At 39.8% G+C, this 7859-nt stretch overlaps 1 pseudogene; it reads right to left on the bottom strand.

Annotated features, from left to right (window-relative positions):
- Nucleotides 1–6595: 6595 nt before the first annotated feature.
- Nucleotides 6596–6732, bottom strand: LOC105987521 (annotated as a pseudogene).
- Between the last annotated feature and the right edge of the window lie 1127 nt (nt 6733–7859).

Genomic DNA, 7859 nt, shown 5'->3' with positions numbered 1-7859 from the left:
GCCTTGCATGCCTGAGGCCCTGGGTTCGATTCCTCTGCACCACATAAGCAAAAAAGAAAAAAGCCGGAAGTGGCACTGTGGCTCAAGTGGTAGAGCGCTAGCCTTAAGCTGAAGAGCTGAGGGAAAGGACCCAGGCCCAGAGTTCAGGTCCCACGACTGGACCCCCCCCCCAAAAAAAGTTCCAGAATCTGGGTCACCCGCAGTACTCTTAGCCCTACTACCTCATGTCACATGATGGATGAGTCACCTGGGCCTCTGTCTTCACCTGCCCTAAAGTGTACAGCCAGGAGCCCTGAAAACCAGAGACACATTCTACCTTGTTAACCGGACACTACTTTCTGTAGATATGTATTATGGAACCAAAGTATATCTATTGACATGGAAAGATGCTCTCAAGATACTTAAATAAAAAAAGAAAATTATATATTGTCAGGATCTCATTTTACAATATGTATATGTATTTGTAAATATTATCCTAGAAAAGTAGTCTGGAATAAAATAAATCAGGATGTTACCAAGTTATTTTTGGAAAATGAATTATGGTACTTGTATTTCCTTTTTTATAATAAATATAATAATATGATAAACATGTGAAAAGCTAAAAATATTATTATCTTCATATCACAGAAAAAAAAGCTTTCATAGAATATGAAATAAATATGATGTTACTGTAAGCAGCCTCATTTCTACTTGTGATGAGCAGAAAGAAAAGGAATTTGGGTGGTGCAGTATCAGCAGAGTCCTGAACTAGATCTGGGTAGAAGACATCCCTTTAGGGAGGCTTTTTTGTTTCTTTTCTGAAAGATTAAGTATGCTTTTATTAAAATGATCTTCTGAAGATCCAAGTTCAAGAGGGTAGAGGCAGGGGTGGAGACAATAAGAGAAAGGGTTTGGCAGTGTGTTCTGATAATATTAAAGGCCCTACAAAAAAAAAAAAAAAAAGGCCCTACACCCTTAAATCACTCCTAGGCCATGGTAGTGATCCAAGCCTTTAGGACCCAAGGCAAGCAACAATGAGGAAAAAAGAAAAGTTACACAATAAGAACAATAGCTGGGCTGGGAAGGTGGCTCAATGGTAGAGTGCTTGACTTGCATGTATGAGGCTCTGGGTTTGATTCCTCAGCACCACATAAGCAGAAAAAGTCTGAAGTGGCGCTGTGGCTCAAGTGGTAGAGTGCTAGCCTTGAGCTGAAGAGCTGAGGGACAGCGCCCAGGCCCAGAGTTCAGGCTTCATGACTGGACTCCCCCCCCAAAAATAAATAAAAAAGGAAGGAAGAAATAAAGATAAGAAAAAAAGAATTTGACTTATATAACTGCAACTCCTCTGTACATCACCTTTTAATAACAATTTTTAAAAAAAGAATGAAGGGGCTGGGAAGGTGGCTCAGTGGTAGAGCGCTTGCCTTGCATGCATGAGGCCATGGGTTTAATTCCTCAGCACCACATAAGCAGAAAAAAAAAAAGAATGAAAAAGAATTATTTGGGGTCTGAGATGTGGCTTAGTGATAGAGTGCTTGCCTTGCATGCATGAAGCCCTGGGTTCGATTTCTCAGTACCACATAAACAGAAAAAGCCAGAAGGGGCACTATGGCTCAAGTAGTAGAGGGCTAGCCTTGAGCAGAAGCTCAAGCCCCAGGACTGGCAAAAAAAATTAAAAAAGAATTATTTGGTAGGATACAGAATTGGGTAGGAAATATAAATTATTTGGATATGTAGCTTTCAAAAAGGGAAAAAAAATTCTAGGCTGGGAGCTTCTCAGACAAGCCAGTCTTATGTAATTAAATGCCTACATAGCACATATTTCAAGAAGAGGCATATTAAGAACCTGAAAATGAAACCACTGATGGTTATTAGTTCATGTTCCTATGTCCTAGGAAGGAACAGTTGAGGAGGAAGAGAAAAGGAACGTAGTTCTGAAAAATTCAAGCTATCATATAACCCAATTCCACTATTTGCTAAATAAGTAAATTTACCTATGTTCAATATTTCTCTTTCATGGTAGTGAGTGTTCTTTAATTTAGTAGATTAAGTCATACCTATATGTCATTATATGAACATTTCTCTCTGTTTTGTTTTTTTCCCCTTTTGTGCTGGTACCAAGGTTTAAACTCAAGGCATATAGTTTCACTCACAGCTGATGCTCTACCATTTCAGCCTCATTCTGGCATTTTGCTGGCTAGTTGGAGACAAGAGTCTCATGGACTTTTCTGATCAGGCAGACTTTGAACTGTGATATCCAGACCCCAGCCTCCTTATTAGCTAAGATGACAGGTGTGAGCCACCAGTGACAAGTTCCCTCTGTTCTTTGGAAAGAAAAGCAGCACTCTGTCATTAGTAAAACAAAAAACAAAAAAAAAAAACAAACTGGTGACATTCAAATAAAGTATGTAGTTTGAATAAAGTCTGTAGTTTGTGTATGTATCTATATCTATAGAGATCTATCTATCTATCTATCTATCTATCTATCTATCTATCTATCTATCTATCTATCTTCCCTGAGACAGAGTCTCCTTGTGTAACCCAGGCTGGTCTTGAAGCCTCATCCTTAAGATTCCCCTTCTCAAATGCTGGGATTATAATACTGAATCACCACTCCTGGCTAGATGAATGTATATAAAAACTCTTAATCTAAATCCAAAACTATTTCAAAGTAAAAAAAGGTTTATTACAAACAAAAAAAAAAGGAAACCCTCTGTCAACTTGATGTCTCCTTCTAGCTAGTGCTGTCTCTTGTATTTCACAGTTAAGAGTGTAGAGAGCATAGACTATAGTTGCTATTTCTATTTCCTGTCTTTCCACTTACTCGTATATTACCAAACCATCTGTGCAGTAGGTCCAACCAAGACTGGCATTTAACCAAAAAAAAAAAATTTTTTTTTTTGGGTCCGGTCGTGGGGCCTAAACTCTGGGCCTGGGTGCTGTCCCTCAGCTCTTCAGCTCAAGGCTAGCACTCTACCATTTGAGCCACAGCGCCACTTCCAGCTTTTTTCATTTTGCTTATATGGTGCTGAGGAATTGAACCCAGGGCCTCAGGCATGCACGGCAAGCGCTCTACCACTGAGCCAACTTCCCAGCCCCTAACCAAAAATTTTTTGCATCACATTAAAAAATTTTTGGCCCAATGGCAGCGTTTAAAGCCTATAATCCTAGCTACCCAGGAGGCTGAGATCTGAGAATTGCAGTTCAAAGCCAGCCCAGGCAGGAAAGTCCATGAGACTCTCATCTCCAATTACCCACCAGAAAATTAGAAGTGGTGCTGTGGCTCAAGTGGTAGAGCACTCACCTTGAGCTGAAGAGTGCAGGGATAGTGCCCAAGCCCAGAGTTTAAGCCCCACAACAGACAAAAGTAAATAAATAAAACAAATTAAAAAAAATAAAAAATTGGCAGCACTAGGGATTGAACCAGAGGCTGGCTTTGAACCATGATCCTCAGATCTCAGCTTCCTGAGTAGGACAACTCTGTTTTTTCAAATATTCCTTTCTTCAAGGCCCAATGTGGTAGTACATATCTATAATCCCAGCTACTCATAAAGAGATCTAGAGGATCAGAATTTGGGACTAACCCAGGCAAAAAGGTTGGGACCCATCTGAACCAACAAGCTAGAAATGGTGGTTCATGTCTGTGTCTCAGCTACACAGGGGACATTGGAAGGGGATAGAAGTCTGAAGCCAGATATTAGGCAAAAATGTGATGCCTCTCTGCCTTGAACTTAGTCCAATTGGCCTTTATCCCACTACTTCCAAACAGTACAAGATGACCAGTGACCTACCTTCCTGTTGCCAAATCTGATGGTCAACACCCAGCTTCTCTGTGTTACACCCTGTTAAATCATCTAGAAAAGCTTTCTTCACTTTGCCTTCCTCACCTTCTACTGCCTTTTTTTTTTTTTCCATGCCATACTGGGCTTGAACAGGGCTTTTTACTCAAGGCTGGTATTCTTATCACTTGAGTCACAGCTCTACTTCCAGATTTTTGATGCTTATTTGGAGATGAGTCTATGGACTTTCCTGCTTAGGCTGGCTTTGAACTGAGATCCTAAGATCTCAGCTTCCTGAGAAGTGAGGATTATAGACATGATCTATTGGTGCTCTGCCTTCTATTGCTTGTTACTACTGGTTACTCCTCATTGCTCCAACCTTTATAAACAGCATAAGGCCCCGATCAGGATCTCTGACCTCTGTACTCTCCACTTACTAGCTTGATTTATCTCATGCATCTGATTTAATTACCACTCATACTTTAATATATACCCACTATCTCCAGTCTGGATCTCTTCTGTATATCTAAATTTTCATTTGTCATTTCCACTTAGATGTCTTAATAAAGCCTTTCACATTTAGTATGTCCAAAACTGAGCTTCTAATTCCCTCATTCCAGTTCTGTTTTTTCTATAGTCTTCTCTATCATCTCAGTTAATAGCATTTTAATTTCATTTAATTTAGGCCAAAAAATTGTTGCCATTCTTGATTCTCTCTGTCTCCCTGTGTGGGTATGTGTGTATATGTGTCTCTCTCACTTTCTCTCTCTCTCTTTTGGGTTCTGGGGCTTGAATTCAGAGCCTGAGCTCTGTCCCTGAGCCTCTCTGTGCTCAAGGCTAGCACTCTACCACTTGAGCCACAGCACCACATCTGGTTTTTTCTGTTTATGTGATACTGAAGAATCAAACCTAGGCTTCATGCATGCTAAGCAAGAGCTCTGTCACTAAGCTACATTCCAAGCCCCATTCTTGATTCTTCTCTTGCTCGCTCCCATAAATATAAATCCTGATGAATGCTCATAATCTATACTGCCAATACTCCAATCTAATCCACTACCATCTCTTCCCTAAACATTACAATTATCACCACATAGTTGCCATGGTTCCCCTATTTTAACTCAGCTAACATCAGTCATTGCACACAAACTCTGCCCCCAAATCCTCCTTCCCTTCAGAGTTATGGTCTCCTTCCCTTCAGATTGCCTCAATGACCCTTTCTGCTCCTTGTCTTCAAATACACAAAGACTCTTTGGGCATTTGACCATGCTGTTCCTCCTGCCCAAATCTTTCTTTTCTTGGCTCATGTCCTCAGATCTCTGTCCAAATGTCACCTCATCAGAGGACTGCACCTAAACTTACATTCTTAGTGCCTCAAACAGTGTTTAATATGTACCAGGTACTTTGAGAAAGCTTGCCAAATGAAAAAGGAAAAGGAAAAAGAAAAGGAAAAGGAAAAAAGGAGAAGGTAGGGTAAAAACAGGCTGAAGACAGAAGGACAAAAGAAATCAGCAGAGTGAAATGATAGTAGCATATTTTTCTTATAAAGCACCAGAGATCTATTTTTAAATTACAAGGAAATTAAGCCAAAGACTTAGCCAATAATACCTTCTTAGAACAAAGTATAATAGGTTAGGTACCAAACCTATTTAATGTTAGGTACCTAATCTATTTAAATGTAAATGTTTGTATAATATATACATATTCATGTATGCATATTACATACACATGCACACATAATATACATTACATATACAATATCTAATACATACAAAATAATGCATACATGAATATATATTAAACATATAAAGAATGTATAATATAAATAATTCTGTATGGCCAGCCAAGTTAAAGAATTTTTGTCCAACCAGAGGCAACAAAGTTTATCTATTTGTGTTTCCAATGAATGCAATGATTCACACATTCAACAATAAATTTGGATCTAAAATTTAGTCATTAGAAAAACAGACTTATAATTTTGGGGATTGTAAAAAATATTTTTTATCATATTGGGTCACAGAAAGTTGTCCAGTTATATACTGAGATAGATTATAGATATAGATAGATAGATAGAGTATAGGTATGTGTGGGTGGCTCATGCCTGTAATTCTAGCTACTCAGGAGGTTAAAGTCTGAGGATAAAGTTAAATGCAAATAGGGTTAAAATTCTACTTTTCATAAAACCAAGTCCTAAATATAACATAAATTTTAGAGGGTTTTTTTTGGAGGGGGGAGGGGGTTGGTTGTGGGGCTTGAACTCTGGGCCTTGGTGCTGTCCCTCAGCTCTTCAGCTCAAGGCTAGCGCTCTACCACTTGAGCCACAGCACCACCAGTTTTCTGGTGGTTTATTGGAGATAAGAGTTTCATGGACTTTCCTTCCAAGGCTGGCTTTGAACCTCGATCCTCAGATCTCAGCCTCCTGAGTGGCTAGGATTACAGGTGTGAGCCATCAGCGCTCGGCTTAGAGTTTTGTTTTGTTTTTTTAATTTTTAATGCTTAATTGTAAATGAAAATTAAGAGGCTACAAAAGTATTATGAAGCAGAAGGCACTCATTGTAGGTTAAACTGACTCACTCTATAGGGGGCACAAGGACCACACCCACAAAGGTCATCAATAGTGAGATTACTGACAGCATGTCATCTACCATCTGAAATTTCACTTAAAAAACAAATTTAAGGGGACAATGGCTACTGTTGACCTCTTAGCCAGGGAGTATAGAAGAGAAATCATCTACAGGTGCCTCAAGTCTCCACAAACCCATAGTTTTACAGAAATAAGCCTAAATTAAGCAAGAATGTCAGGTGATGTTGAAGCTTGCTCTTGAGAGGTAATCTGTATTTTAGGATGTTTGATCACACTCTTTCTCCTGCTGGATAGTTTCCTTTGAAGGAAGAGTGTTTTTTTCCTCAGTATTAGTTTTCTTCAGTTTGATCTGTCAAACTTCTCCACTTCAGACATGACTGGCTTATCACTCATCTTGACTGGAGGCCTGGTGGCTCCCGAGAGGACACTAGCAGGGGTAGAAGGCTGCCTGGCTCTGAGCCTGTTGGATCCCAGCTTAGTTTTTAGCATACTAATTATTTCTCTAGTACTAAAGGTACAAAACATTCAAGATTTGTCTATTCATTTTTTCACCTCTGAAAGATACTATCAGGTAACACAGGCAAGCACAAGATTCTCATTCATTAAAAAAGGTGTTATCCAGGTGCTGATGGCTCATGCCTATAATCCTAGCAATTTAGGGGGCTGGGATCTTACGATCACGGGTCCAAGCCAGCCCAAGCAGGAAAGTCTGTGAGACTCTTATCTCCAATTAATCACCAGAAAAATAGAAGTGGCACTGTGGCTCAAAGTGGTATAGCACTAGCCTTGAGCAAAAATCCTCAGGAACAGTGCCCTGAGTTCAAAGCCTCAGGACCAATGCCCAAAACAAACAACAACAACAACAAAAACAGTAAGTGATATTTCCATGTTATATGGTTTTATGGCTTTTAAGAGAAAATGCATCACTTTATGCAACATTGTAACATCTAGAGAGGGCATGCTGCTGAAACAAACTCAATTTATATGCCATAATCTAATAAACATGAATACTAAAAAATTTAAAAAAAGAATTACTGTCCAAATGTGTGACTTTTTGTCCTCATAATATTAAATCAGGCCAAGCAAGGTGGCACCTGCCTATAATCTCAGTACCTGGGTGCTGAGGCAAAAGGATTACAAGTTCAAGGCCTGGAAGACATATATAGTTCAAGGCCAGGCTGAGCTACAGATTGAAAGCCCATTTAAAAAAGAAAAGTGCTGGGAATGTAGCTCAATGGTAGAGTGCTTGCCTAGTACAGACCCAAGTTTCAATCACTAGAACCTCAGGAAAAAAGATTAAATCAAGGAATCAGAAATGGTACTTGGGGGCTGGGAAGGTAGCTCAGCGGTAGAGTGCATGCCTTACAAGCATGAGGCCCTGGGTTCGATTCCTCAGCACCACATAAACAGAAAAAGCTGAAAGTGGTGCTGTGGCTCCAGTGGTAGAGCGCTAGCCTTGAGCTGAAGAGCTGAGGGACAGCGCCCAGACCCAGAGTTCCGGCCCCATGACCGGCAAAAAA

The sequence above is a fragment of the Dipodomys ordii genome, unplaced genomic scaffold (assembly GCF_000151885.1).
Source record: "Dipodomys ordii isolate 6190 unplaced genomic scaffold, Dord_2.0 Scaffold42, whole genome shotgun sequence".
NCBI lineage: Eukaryota > Metazoa > Chordata > Mammalia > Rodentia > Heteromyidae > Dipodomys > Dipodomys ordii.
This window is presented reverse-complemented; position numbering and strand designations above follow the sequence as displayed.